Here is a 15,304-nt window from a genome sequence, read left to right as displayed (position 1 = left end):
AACAACTATAGCTAACAATATTCACTACATGCTCTTGGATCTACTGCAGAGAGTTGTTGTTGTTATTCTTCTTATGTAGTATTTGGTTTGTATACAGCGCGCAAGCTTTATGCGCATGTGCTACGTCTTTTTCTCTGTTTTTTGTGAGAGCATTACAACGCCACATACAGGCCTGGCATTTGTACTACAGCCGTTTTCGGGTTTCGTGTGGATGCAGATATTTCCTGAAACAACTCTGTGTTTGCGGAGCACTTTTTTGAAAACAACAAAGAAAAAGATCAGATAGGAAAATATGCGGTTTCGTGTGGGCATGGCCTTTGTTTCTGGTCTTCGGGGGCTCACCTCAGGACACCTGATTCAGGTTTCACAAGTCGTCCCCATATCCACTTGAACTCCACACCTGTCACTGCCCACAGAGCAGCGTCATACCACAGAACAGAGCTCCACAGGCTCCTCCTTGGACCACAGTGAAAGTATCATCAGTTTAATGTATTTTTGTGGTGACCTCTGAATACATTTCTCCTCTACCTGTAACCTTTTTCCTATGTGATTTATGGCTTTTTATTATGTTGTCATCTGCATTTTTCAGGTATTTTTCTATAGAACATGCATCAGAGACTGAGACAAATCACACACAATCTATTAATAATATTAACAATGTGCACAGACAGCTGTGATACGCTGAAATAAATGAATTGATAAATTAAATGAAAAGAACCTGATTAACCCTGACTGACCCTTTATGGACCTGTGGGAAGGTCAGAGGTCATAGCAAGATCACCTGTTTCAATTTTGGAAAAAGAAAAAGCTCACCATTTGTTTCTATGTTTTATCAGCAAATGTCACTTGTTTTTTTAATGTCTTATTTGAGTTGATATGAATAAATATTTCAATGGTTTTGACAATAAAAATGAGCTGTCGTTGAATTTTATTCATTTGAAATTGTTCCATCTTATGGGATGTTCAAGTGTAACAGTACACACTGTTTACTGCTGTAGAAGTAAAATAAAAACAAAATTAAAAAAAAAACAAAAAAAAACACAGCCACCCCCTTTTGTTCCTTTAAACACCATCTGGTAAAAGTTAATATTGTCAAATTTAGAATATTATTGGAATATTGGTTTGCAGTAAATGTACTCATTGTTTCAAAGGTGGAACAGTCACTAAAATGTTATGGGAACTCACAGTGTATTTTTGCAAGTCCTGAAGAGACAGAAAATTAGTCTTTGTGCTCAAAAAGTTTGGGAAAATCTATTACAGATTATTTTCCAGCATTTGTGTTTTAAATCAGCATCGGCATAACTGAGCTCAATAACAAAAAGGCACGCAGTGCACCTTTGAGCTGAATACTTCATGAAGGATGTCTTGGAAAGACAATTATTAGATTAATCTATGCAAAACAGGCCTCACACAGTGGCTCCAGGCTTTGACGCTCATAAGAGAAGAAAGAAAAAAGGGCACAGCACCAGCATTTGCCATTAAAAGTGTTAAATTTCCCTTGATACTAGTAAGAGCTCTGGGAAACAATTACTCCACACTTATGAGCTCACACATACCAGACAGAAGATACTGATACTTTTCAATCTGGATCTTGGACAATCTTGAAAAATTCTCAAACTCCTTCTCACACAAACAGCACACAGCTCAACATATGCAGGTGGGCGTCGATGTTTGAGAGGAGGTCTGCACACCAGACTGTACCGTTCCAAATAAATAACTACTTTCATAAATATCTGGAACACAAATCTCAATCCCCCAGGCCTCTTTCAGAATAAATCAAACAATAAAATATCTTTCCCCAAAATCACACATCAGCAGTTCAAACAACATCCAATCAGAATGTGTGAGGACCGGCCAAGTTTAATTGTGTCATTACCAGCTCTCTTTTTGTTAACCAGCCCAATAGATTGCTTTCTTTTTCTTCCCTTTCTCTTTTTGTCTTTCCTCCACTGTCTTGAAGCCAACAGCTGCATGTTGTTTCCTATATTTCTTTTTAATCAACAATATTATTCCCATCTTCAGGCCTCTGGTGGCCTCACCATCTGTCACTTGCGTGAGACAAGAGGAAAGCAATTATTGAATCTTGGTTTTGAGGAGCACCCGCCTTCATAAAAGTCCCTCATGCTTTCCAGTTTTTCCTCTAGCGCTACTTTCTGCAGCAGCTATCTGAGAAGCAGAATCTGAAAGATAATTTTGAAGCTGAAGATCACCATTGGATTCCAGACCACAGAGGCAGCACATTTCAACAAATGCAGTGGGAAAACTACATTTTGGTAAAATGGATGGAAGGTTTTCTTTTGTCTCTTGGGAAGTTTTATGGTACATATTGCATCACTTCTTTTCTCAGCTTGACTAAAACTTGCTAGTTTTAACAATGCGAATATGACTCCAAGAAGAACATATCTATTCAGAGATGTTGTCATTTTCCTGGAGGACACGAAGGTAACGCTGCATGCATTATTTAAAGAGCTTCACTCTTACTGAGCACTGAGGATTGTTCACAGGAGCAGTTTTCCATATATTTATCCACTGCAGTTCTGTAACAAGCACATAATGCACAATGACACTTACATTTAATGAAAGGACACTGGTGGTTTTCATGGAAACAGGTGCCAGTGGGGAATACAAATCCAGGCAGTATAAGAGCAAAGGGCATTCTCTCATATGAGTTTCATTACACTCAATGAATTTTCCTGTAACCTTTTGCCATCAATGCCTGCACCAGCCATGGAAAGTAATTATTAACAGACTGTGACAACCTTAACCTCTGTCTGCTGGCCCCACCACATGATGGGAAGGCAATTAACAGCTGTTCATTACTGATGAGGTGAAGAAACAAGTGCAGCTGCATACTATTGTGCACATCTGCATGCGTACACACACAACTCAATGACACGGACAGATGCGAGTGCATACAAACAATTGGTCACGCACAATACACCAACACACACATACACAGAGCTGATGCTGTGACACACAGAGATGCCCTCGGTGCTCTCTGGCGGGCTCATCGTTTGTGTTGAATTTAATGAGGGAACATGTACTCATCCCTCCACCTCACCAGGAGAGCTGTTACCTTTTGGTGTGATAAGATATTAAAAATTCACACTGTTTCTGCAGAGCTTTGACTGGCATGGCGGCACGCTCATTAGCATTTAAATGGGAAAAGATAACGCTGCACTTCGCAGAGTCATACCTCCATCACAAAGCTGAGCAGACTGAGCAGAAAACTTGAATCTGACCATGAAAACTTTGGCTGTAGACACTTCAGCACAGAAATATATAGTGGTTTGGGTGTTTTATTTGCTCAATCGGCGGAATCGTGTGATCGTTCTTGTTTTGTTTGTCTTTCAGCAGGATTATGCAAAAACAACTGCACTCATGTAACTTAGTGGATGAGTAGGACGTGAACTGAGGATGAAATTTGGAGCAGAATCATAAAAGGGGCAAACACTGTGTTTTCTGCTCAACATTGGAAGCCCACACTCACTTTAAACTTACAGGGATTTGACCTTGGTGGAGGTCCATGCTCTAGTTATTAATCTTGTGTTATTCTAGCCATTTTAGTGTTTCTTATTGGATGCTAAAATAATGAGATGTACAACTTTTCCCAGCAATATAAACTGTCTGACCCCTGAAACCATGTGGCATGGGCAACAGCCACTTTTTATGAATTACAGGATGTTTCCTAATTATGTGTTTGTAGCAAAACCATAGAATAATAATTGAACGTAAAAATAAAAAATGCTGACTCTGATTTATTGTTCTTGGAGATAATCATTCCCAGCATGTTCTCTTAATAAATGGAGCAATATTTGTGTATTATTCTACCAGTACAGTTATGACTGCAGGGGAGACATGCATTTCTTGTTTGCTGATTCACCTTCAAACCACAAACTGTGAGTTTATAAATAAAGCCCAACTAGAAAACACTTGGATTTGTGCTATTTTGTTTGCTTTTGATGAAGCTAGAGAAGACATAAATTGCTGTAATCCCCACACATTACTGACTTAAAGGGTAAAAATGTTGAGAATAATGTTATTGCTTGCTAGTGAAAAGGTAATTAGTCAAATATTCATGCTGTAATATAGATTGTGTTTGTGTTTTTTCTTCTTTTGATTACTCACACATGCCTTTTCATACACAGAGCAGTCTTTCTGAGATAAATGACACTTTTTTTCTTCTTGCATATTTTCCCATCCACATCTCACAGTGTTTGGCTGATTGTCATTTTCCTTCTCGTACGTGTTCCTCATTTTTTTTTGACACGGAAGATGACTGTGACTCAGCTGGAGCTTTGTGAGGCTAAAAATGGGACAGCTGCCTTTTTTTTTAAAATGACACAACTTTGCGTCTTTGTATCTGCCTCACATGTCTGCTGCCTGGGAACGAACGGAGGAGGGCAGCTGTGGTGGGATGATTTGCTATGAATTAAAGCTGTTTCCTAACAGGCTCCACAGGGTCTGATCCTGTCCCCTTCTCGTCTGGTGGATTCTCCCCACCAGTATCAACCAGAGGAGAGTGTGTATTACATTACAACAGCTCATTTTCCCCAGGTCTTTTTGTTCCTCTGTAAAATGCACCGCTAACATTAACAATGGTTTTATATTTAGCATGTCATTGTGGTTGGAGGTGCCCTGGCCATGCTAGTACCTGTGGTCATTTGGGGGGTTGTGCAATAGTTTTCCCATGCAGCGTTGTTGGCGAGGGCCTCCTTAGGGTCCGGCCTGTCTGTATGATTCTCCATCAGCTTCTAGCCACAGGGAGAGACTGAAGACAGAAGGAAATGACTATGCTTTTGTTCTACACTTGTCCACTTCTGTAGTTGATCTAATGTACTGTAGTCTGCGGTGTGATAGGGAAAACATGGGACTTTTGTGTTTTCACTATCTCACAGTTTTTCTAATTGACCGCAGAGAGGAAAGCCTCTTTTCAAAATGTAAGTTTTTGTTGTGTTTTTCCCCGTGTCTGTCCGCATCAGTTTGTTTCCAGCCGCTAAACGACTGTGAAAGGAAGTGTTGGATTAAAGGGCAAGACTTAACAAAACAACAAAAAGTTAGGCTTAACCTTAAAGGAGTGATATTTCGTGGTATTGTGTGTAAAACATTTCCCTGTGGTCTACATAAACTGTAAATGCTATGCTTGGGTTTGAATTCTTTGTTAATTCAACTCCACAGGTCCATCTTCAACCCTATTTCTGAGTAATGACACCAGAAAGGTCATTTTGAGCACTGGCCCTTTAAATGCACACGAGCCACTTCACGTCCCGCCCCCTCCAGGTTGCTGACCACGCTTTCTGTCCTGTTCAGCCACTTGTGCTCGTTAATACAACCAACAACTGAACATTTGAGGTAATCAGCTCAAAGTTTGGACACATTTTCAGTATGGACTACAACCGCTGCTGCTGACAAACAATTATGTCGTGCTCAGAGAAATGTTCGTCGGAAGTCTTGACCTTATATGTGGAAATGTCGTGATGTAACTAGTTATAAGCAAGCAGGAATTAAAACAGGTTGCAGAAATCTACTTGATTTTTGCCTGAATGAACATAAAGATAACTTTGCAGCACCTGGAGGGTTCAAATTCAAACTTTTTGAACTATTAGGGTCCGAATACACAAATAAATGTACCAAAGACTAATAAAAGTGGGTTTAGCTAAATATGACCCCTTTAACTTATTTTTTCCTGATCTCTTCCCGATCTTTCTGATCATAGCTGCAAGTTTTCCCTTTTCGGTCAGTCTTATTTTGCATGAATTAATTGTTTAATCAGTAAAATGTCAGATATACATATTCAGTTTACAATAGAGGGAAGAAACCAGGAAATTAAAAAGACTAAATCTGACATTTTAAAATTACGAAACTGATCGATCAAATGTCGACATAGCGGTTGATTCATGTAATAGATGCATAATCACTACAATATGGAGAAAAACTCAAAATATTCACTTCAGACACAATAAGATGGTACACACTGTATATGATGATGCTGATTTCACTAATGAAGTCTGCCAGTGTAGGTCACTGGTAGTTTTCAGGCTGCAACTTGATTGTGAAAATAATGTTAAATGTTTTACACTATATACTTAAAACATTTTAAGCATACACAGCTTAAAATATACAATTAATGTGCCTGTCTTTAATTTACTCCCCTTTTGCAACTGCTCCTGCTGGACTCTGCAGAGTCCCTTGTCCTTCACCCTTCCCCTTACACCTCCTCCCCCACTCTCCCCATCTCATCCTCCTGTCATCACTCGCTCTGATGAGGCCGTGAAACAGGTGGCTGCAGAATTCAGAATGACACAGGAGAGATGCACACCAAACAGTTGTGGGTGTACGAGAGAAAGAAAGAAAGAATGATTTGGCTTATCTGTGCTCAGAGGAGACAGAAGACAAAAGTGAGAGGCCACCCAAAGACAACAATTACAAGAAAAAGGCTAATTCATTTACATGATGTTTCTCTGTCTGATAATTTCTACCATATTTCTCTCTCCAGCTAAACTGACTCTGATCCAGTTGCAGGAACACACCTAAATTAAATTAAAGTTAATGAAATCCGTCTTGATAAAACCTGGGGTCTAAAGAACTTCAGATGCAAAGTTGGCACAGTTCAGACAGTACAACGCAAAAACACAATGGATTTGTTGTTCTTATGTCTTTTGTGCTTTAACAAAGACAATTGAAAAGTTTTCTCAGCTCTGCATAAAGAGACCAGATCTGGCTCAACATTTGTTCCCGGCGTTTGCAGCACCAGTTGTGTTTTAAGAGATCTCTACTAAGTTGTCTGGAGACAGTATAGCACATCAAGAGCATATTCTAAACTATGCCTTTCACTGTGGCTTAGTTCAAAATTTAATTAACTGTGGAAATGTTGTTGGAAGGTTGTCACAACTGTCTGTGGCTCTCCAGTCAATCCCAGAAGAAAGTCCCTCCGTCTTATCACCGTCTGCTTTCCCATCAATGCTCCCTGCTCCACTCAAGTTACAAGTCAACATCACACACTTTCACAAAAATTCAGTGTGCTTTGCTGTTATATCGTCCCATATTCACACATGCACACACTTAGCTGATTTGTTTTTGTGCCAGCTGTGGTTCTTTTAGCCTTAACAGCAAAACATTGTCATTAGAGCATTTAAATGTGTTGCAGATAGTTGGCACAATGTTCAGCTGTGCATTTTTTTGAGTGGAACTTAAGTGAAAAATGCAGATATGTTTAACATATCATATCAGTTGCTTTACAAACAGTACACCACATGTTGACAGCTTTATGGTCCATCACTGGGGACAATGTCCAGCCTCAGACAGCTGCCAGTAAATGGCACATCTGGCTCCTGATTCTGTTGCAAGAGGCAGAACCTTTCTTTCAGGCTGCTTATGCCAGCACTTACCAGACAAATACAGCAAAGCTCATCGTCCTCCCTGTGTGCAGCCAGTAGCCACATCATTTGTCTGTACAGTGTTAGGGCTGCTGCTGTGGAGTCCACTGCAATAAAGTGGACTCAGACTGTGTTTGTGTTGTATGTATTTATCATTTGTTCCTTGTAACTTGTACAGAGCTGACAGTTATTTTATTGTCCATGTGGATACCAGCTTTCAAGTTGTGTAATAATTACTGAATAGATTGAGCAACACTGGAGGAGCCAGAATCCCAGACCTCATGTGTCTCTACTTTGTCAGTCTGTGTAGATATGTTGTATTGCTTTGTTTCTTTCTCTCTAAGTCCAAGGATTTTCACCCCATCAATCATCCCTGTCTGTCTATTTGTCTGTCTTTCAGCAGGATTACGCAAAAAACTACAACATCAGTGTTTATGAAACTTAATGGAAGGGTGACCTTGTAAAAGGTTGGAGCAAAGTCATAAAAAGGGACAGGGACCAAAATTGTTTTTGTTTTACATTAGAGAGGACCAGGCTGAGCTATAACTTATAACATTGACCGTTTGAGGTTCACTGTGAAAGATTTGTACAGACTTGTGTCCCTATATGAAGTTTGTATTGGAGTCAGAGTTATGCTGAGAAATGGTCAAGAATGGATGAAATCAAAAGCAATTAACACATGTACACTTCTTCATGAGTTCTGAAATACAAAAAGACTAACTGTCTATTAGTGAAGTAGAAGTAGGACATTTTACCATAGCAACCTGTTAAACTGACCACCAACTGACAAACTGGATCACTCATATGACTCTATTTTATTTTATTTTATTTTATTTTATTTTATTTTATTTTATTTTATTTTATTTTATTTTATGTTGTGACAGTACATCACTACTACTTCTAATAATAATACATTTAATTCATGGGGGCCTTATTTGACACTCAGTGATCACCATACTATATAAGCAGAAATACAAACAAATTAAATAAAAAACAAAGAAATACAATAAAAGACAATAAAATACAACAAAAATGGGCTATGGTCGCAGCATCAACCACCCACACCACCTGCACAGTCATCTGTTCACACTCATAGAGTAGGGAAGCCAGTAGTATCCTTCTGGATGTTTGAAGGATGTTTAGCAGCACATCCAAGATTAACAGCCAACATTTGAAGTCCATGTTTTACACTGTAAAGACATGAATATATACTGTTCTACATTGTTGTCAAATTCATTTTCAAACTCAATAAGCTGTTACTGAAAACAACACTGAAGTCTGGAGGCTGACAGAAGTATTTGACAGGCTGGTGTTCAGATTGATATGTTCATTCGGTTTTTGTTGGAGGTCTTAACACCACTTCCTCTGCAGAAACACACACACACACACACACACACATTGAGCAGCATCTCTTTGACACACACTATATATGTGCTGGTACGCAGACACACAGTCACTGTGAATGTAAAGCAGCAACACATGTAGTCAGCTATCGGATTGGAGCGATCAGACAGAGAGCCCTGGGAGAGGTGGCGCCTGTCATGTGGAATGGATCTCATTAAAAGTATGCCCCAGGTCACACTTTGATGGACAGAGAGACGTCCGTCATCTGCCAACTAGATTAACAGAGACTGAAGCCCCGTCCTTCCTCTCTGCCCCTTGAGAGACTGCAGCATACCAAGTGGGTCCAGGCAGACTCTTATGTGTACCCCGCAGCCTCCGTCAAACCTCTCACCTCTGGGTTGCCAATCACAGAAACAAACGCGCACATCCACTTCAAATCTGGAATAAAAACAGCGATGTAAAGCAGGTGGAAGCAGATCTTTTCTTCTCCCCCTTGGAGAATTAGGTCATTATGCAGCCCCAAAGGCCCACTCGTCTCTGCCCTGTACTGACATGTCTGAAAGCCTGCACGACGAGAATTCACACAAAATAAACAAAATGTACTCTTGTTCAGTACTTGAGAGCATCTTACACTGCAACATTTTTGCATACAGTGAAGTTTTTATTTCTGGTGTTAAACACGTTCAACTATTAGATTTGGACTAATTATTTTTACTTGACTTCCTTCTTGGTTTGCCTCCCCCTCTGTTTTGTGTTGTTGTGTTACAGGAAAAAGGACATGCAGTGTAATCATACAGTGACCTACTGTTTATCCCAACATTCCCAAGAGTTCATGTCTCCAGCAATAGAGCCATGGCATGATGCCCAGGACAGCGGCCGTGGATGGCTCACTTTGACAGGCATGCTAGTCAAGGCTGCGCTAGCTTCACTCAAAGCAGAACAGGATTTCCAACAATGTCTGACACGCTGGTTGACGTAATACAAAGTCCATTTGAATTACATCTAAATCTGGGGATGGTAAAATCGAGAAATAGTTTTGGCAAAAGATGGGAATAATTCAAGCTATTTACGGAGCTGAGGGCGGGTGCAAGGTAATGCATCAGTGTTCAATAACCCGCATCAGCATTTTGATTTTTGACAACCGTCGCAGATATATGAAGTATCCCACATTTAATCCATGCTGGAGTCTGACCAGAACGCAGTGTGTCATGCTTCATGCATCTGTGGTGATAAAGGCCAAAGTTAGTCAAGACAGGAATGGGACATTGCCTTATGTCCAGAAAAATGTGAGACGATGCCATCTCTGGCTGCTATGCCAAGCAACGTCTACAGAGGTGAATTTATGACCGTCATCAGTGTAGTACTTCCACAGAGAAGGAGTCTAAGGCCCAATCCACACCAATGTTGATATTTTTCACAGTCAATTTCTTTGCCCACAAAAAAAAAAAAAAAAAAAAAAAAAAAAATTACATACATGGAAGAATGGTGAAAGGACTCAAAAGCTTTAAACTCTGAATGCTGTTGATGGAGTATTATTGGGTGTGGCAGATGCAGGTATCTTTGTTGATGAAGTTGAGCAGCAAAGCCAGGTTAAGATGCAAATGGTTCAAAACACAGTATTCGAAATCTCTCTGATGGGACATTTTAAAGACAATGTGACAGATTAGTGTTGCTTAATGGCCCACATTTTTACTTTTAAATTCATTTTTGCTTTAGTTGGACCATAAAAGATTATCCAAAACAAGCTACATTATATTGAAATAAATGTTGGAATGGCAATCAATTAAAGATCGCTCTCTGACAGGACATTACTGTGTTTTGACCCAAACATGTAATTGCTGGGTCTAACCTTATGTGAATAAACCAGTAGCCTGCATATCTGTCACTTTGTTGTTTCAAAGGGCATGTGTAACCTGGAGTGGAAAACTTCTGTAATTTCCTGAACACTCTTATTTATGTCTACACAAATACTACAAATAAAATCTTAATTTTAGTGACATAAAACATAGTATGTGTGTGGATGAGAGGCCAGAACTTAGGAGGAAAATGTCTGTTTGGCAGAATATCCATATGAGTGTGGACATGGCCTTAGAACAGTTGAAGGGAATCTGCTAATCTGTTGTTAACTTAAAGATCACAGGGGGAATATAAAGGCCTTGAAGCTCTCGTCACATCAGTTTAGGGTCAGAGGGCCTCAGCAGTGGATGTGATATTGGCCTTTTTTTCCAGAAGGATTCTGACTTTTTGCGTGTCTTTTGCAACATGAGCTACCCTATAGTATCGTACTGGGACTTTCCTCCAGAGACACCCAGGACCTGGGTCACTGCGATCTGACATGACCCCTCACCTCTCCAGTACTTACATGTCAAACCAATGTTATGTAAACTGATATGTATGGGAAATGTTAAGTGGTGTGCTTTGTTGTTTTCCTTTTAACTTTGTTGAAGACATGGTTGAAGAATGATGATTTGTGTAAAACAGAGACGTTAATTAGCCGAGGGAGGTTATTAGAATGATGTGGAATCAGTTCAAGCAGATTCCTGTGGAGCGGCAGATCCTGGTGCTTTATATGATAAGCCAGTCTGTGGAGCAGAGCACAATACAGCAGTAATCACAATAAACTGACTAATCCCTTCCTGAAAACACCAGGGGGAAACCCAACATGTAGCTCCTTTAATGCACAAAGACAAAGACCCTCAGCTTGATTTCTTTGGTGTGTTATAGACCGACATGCCAGCAAAAAGGTCTGCGGGAGTGTGGGGGGGTGTCGACGGAGACCCCTTATTATACAGACAATGAATATCAGACCTTTAAATGTCAAGAAATGCTTATTTGACTGAGGAAAGGAGGTTGGTGCATGCTTTTAACAAATCAACAAATTAGCCAACCTCATAACGCATTCAGTTTTAGATTGTGTTAAGTCAATAAATCTGCAGATTCCATTTGTGAAAGAGACCCCATATGAGAGTAAAGGCCTCCATCCGACTGTTGAAAGCAGCTGTTGGAATTTCATGTAGGAATCTCATAATCTTGATATAAAAATGGAAGTTATTTGTGTTGAATATGATAGAAATATTGAAATGCCAATGGCAAAAAAGCTGCAACTCAATTAGGGGCATTGAAGTGTTAAGTGTTGTTTTCTGCTTCATTGCATAGGTAATAGCACATTTTAGGGTATAGGCAGTGAATTAAACAGCATGATAACATCAGCAGCATTTAGCATGTGCATTTTTTTCTAGTCCTAATAGATACTCGGCTGGACTATCTGCATCTGCATCTTTTTCTCATTAGAAACTGCTGGGGAGTCTGCATGTGTCCTAAACAGATGTAGAGAGAAACTGATCAAGTAATCAAGCTCCTGCCTCTTGCAGGTTGCTGCTTACTCGCATTTCCCTCATTTGACTGCCACTCAGCAAGATACCACTTTCTGCCTCTCCTTTTAATCATCTGTCATCCCTGTTAATGCAAAGCGACTGCTGGGGCGATGTAGGAAATCAGCCACATCTTTAGTGTCACTTCTCATTAATGTAGAAAACCAGGTAAGAGAAGAGGGCACTCGATTACTGTACATCCACAGAGACCTGGCTGAACCTAGAATGGAGCATTCCTGTGCTTTCAGCGAAACTGCCGACAAAATTATAGGCTGTATCCTATATCATAGTGCTTTTTCTAAGTCTAAACTGATGTTTCGTGGGAGCTTTAGATTGTTGGATGAATCCAGGATGAAATAGCTTAACAAGGTTTTGTATTTAAAATGTAAACAAGTGGTGCCAGGCACAATAAACCCCACCCCTCGCACTTATTGTAGTTTATTTTGGCATCGACCCAGCTGATGTCATCATGTCTATGCATGTGCTGATTTCAGCATATCAATTGCCTCTATATACAGTACGTGCCAAATTTGAAGTAAACTGAAACAAAATTGACGTTTTTATGGACATGTGAAATCTCACCCATTATAAGTAAATGGGGAAAAAAGAAGATTTTAAAAATTCATAATAATAATAATAATAATAATAATAATAATAATAATAATAAGGGATTGGATTTATATAGCGCTTTTCTAGACACCCAAAGCGCTTTTTACATTATTGACCCATTATTCATCATTCATTCGCTCTCACATTCTCCCTCTAAAAAATTTATACTATGATCTATTTTTTCCAAAATGTAATGACATTCATTCTGGGTCATTGGCAATCTATAAGGCAAATTTGATATGAATTCAAGTAACAGTTTTACTGCTACAGACATTTGAAATTCGCCCATTATATGTATAAAAAAAAAGAAAACTAAAAAGGGTAACTAGGAGTAACTAGTTACAGCTACAGTTTCAATAGATAGTAATATATGCATGTTCTAAAGCAATTATAGTGTCCAACTCTTAATATTATTAGTATTTGTTTTGTAATTTCCATTATTGTTATGCTATATTTGTCATTAATCTCAAATTGTTTGTTCACTGACTTCTCTCTATTTTGAAGGTCTGGAAAATATAAGGTCAAGGAAAATTGGGTCATCATCTTTTCAGCCAGACAAAACATGACACTGATTAGCATTTATATGTATGTACAGCAGTAGTCCCTGGAGAAGTGGTAATACTCTCAATTTTTGGCTTCCTTTTTTTTTTTTTTTTTTTTTAAGTCCAGAAAAATGCCGTTTTAGAAACAGTGACATATAAGACTACTCTATTTACTTTACCCAAAAATCCATCAGTAGTATTTGCTCACTATTATAAAATTATCATGACTTGATCAGGAGCAGTTTGTTGGTTTTACTGGTCACACAAGCAGCTGCATGAATGTAAATGTATTCAACATGAGGCAAACATAGGATAACGTTAGCCTTTCATAACGTTAGCCTAGTCATACAGTTTAACTTTTGGTGACATCGTCTCCTCTCTAAATGTGCAGTCATATGTCCAGTAGTTTAAAACAGTGACTCATTCTGAAACCACCTTAAAATTTACTTCAGAATTATGTGTTCCATCAAAGTAGGTTCTCTCAATATGTGTCAGTCAGTTGAAAGATGTTTATTCTGCTATTCTCATTTGCATTTCCAATAATCGTTCATCTTTCAACGAGACGTGCAGTGACCTGTCAATCAACAGGGGTGGAACTGGCACCTGAGGTGTCCAATCAGGTTCAAGAGGTGGCCAGCGCTAGTTAACAATATTTTCCTTGGCATAACCTGCCCTACTGTACGTCTGATTGGCTCATCAGTCCTCATACCTTAAGTTAACCAATCTAATCAATGAAGGCAGCGAGTACTAGCCAACTAGAGGCAGAGTAGGGCGGGCCATGGCTTCACCATCCTAGGGGAAAACATGGGCTATTTAGCTTAGATACTACTGAATGGTGCACATTAGGGGGGATTTAGAAGTGAGTATACCCAATGCTAACTAAAAAATAAGTGGGTATACTCCATATACCCCCGTATACTCTGAACTACACCTCTGACGTACAGTGTGCATCTCTACAGTAGGTGTTACAAGGTATACATTCACAGTCACTCCTGGTTCAGTTCACATTAGGTAGCAGTTTTGTGTGAATGCCAGATTCCTTCACATAATGTAAGACAATAAAGCATGCCCAAATATCAAATCTCAAATCAGAATTTCTTAAACACATAAGTATTCTGAGTTATGTAAGCAAAAAAATATCTGCAGATAATATGTCTTACATTGATCAAATTTACTGATAGATAGGAACATCAAGCCCAACGAAGACTAACCCGTAGTATCAGAGTCCTTCAGCTTGGATCAAAATTGTTCAAAATGCTTCAGACTCTGTTTCTTGTTCTTGTTGGTTGTGACAGTTTCTATCTGTAGGAACCAACAACAATGTTTGGGTTGAAATCCCTTGGTACCTGGTTTCCATTTCAGAAACAACTAGATGAAATTGTTCACCATGCTCATCACTTACATCACCCAAACTGGATGGAAACAAGGTGCGAATGGCAGAAATACCTTTTTTTGCAACATTCTGCAACCCATCCATTAATTTACTTTAGCATATCCTCGACTGGTTGATAATATTTTCAGGCTCTGTGTTTGTCCATTAAATGTTTCACCAATTGCAGAAATAAATCCTTTGATGGTAAGTTTAGAGAGTTACGCTTTGAGGGGGATACAGGATCATCAACCACTTGCAGCTTTCATTACTATTTCATTGCTGTATTATGCGTTGCACCAAGTTGTTCTTTCAGGTGTTTAACCCATAAAGACCCAATGCTACTTTTGTGGCAGTTCCCGAATAATTTTTTCTCTACAGGGTGTCCCATAAGTCTCCATACATAGGAGACATAATACATATGGTTCTAACATGTATTTCTTTATATTTCTTCTTTATAATTCTTCAGCAGTGGAGGAGACGGATTGAAATGTGTTCCCGACAAAATGACAGTCATGTAGAGCATATTATATAAATAAAAATGGTTTATGTCTAGAAACGTTTTATTTTTCCTATGTATGGAGACTTATGGGACACCCTGTATATTCAACCTATCTTAAGTGTTTTATCACCATTTATTGTAATATTCTTTTTGTTTTTAGTTTTTTCAGTGTAAATCATGTTTTTTTTTTT

This window comes from Sphaeramia orbicularis, chromosome 5 (genome assembly GCF_902148855.1).
Source record: "Sphaeramia orbicularis chromosome 5, fSphaOr1.1, whole genome shotgun sequence".
In the NCBI taxonomy this organism is placed as follows: domain Eukaryota; kingdom Metazoa; phylum Chordata; class Actinopteri; order Kurtiformes; family Apogonidae; genus Sphaeramia; species Sphaeramia orbicularis.
Note: the sequence above shows the minus strand (reverse complement) of the source record.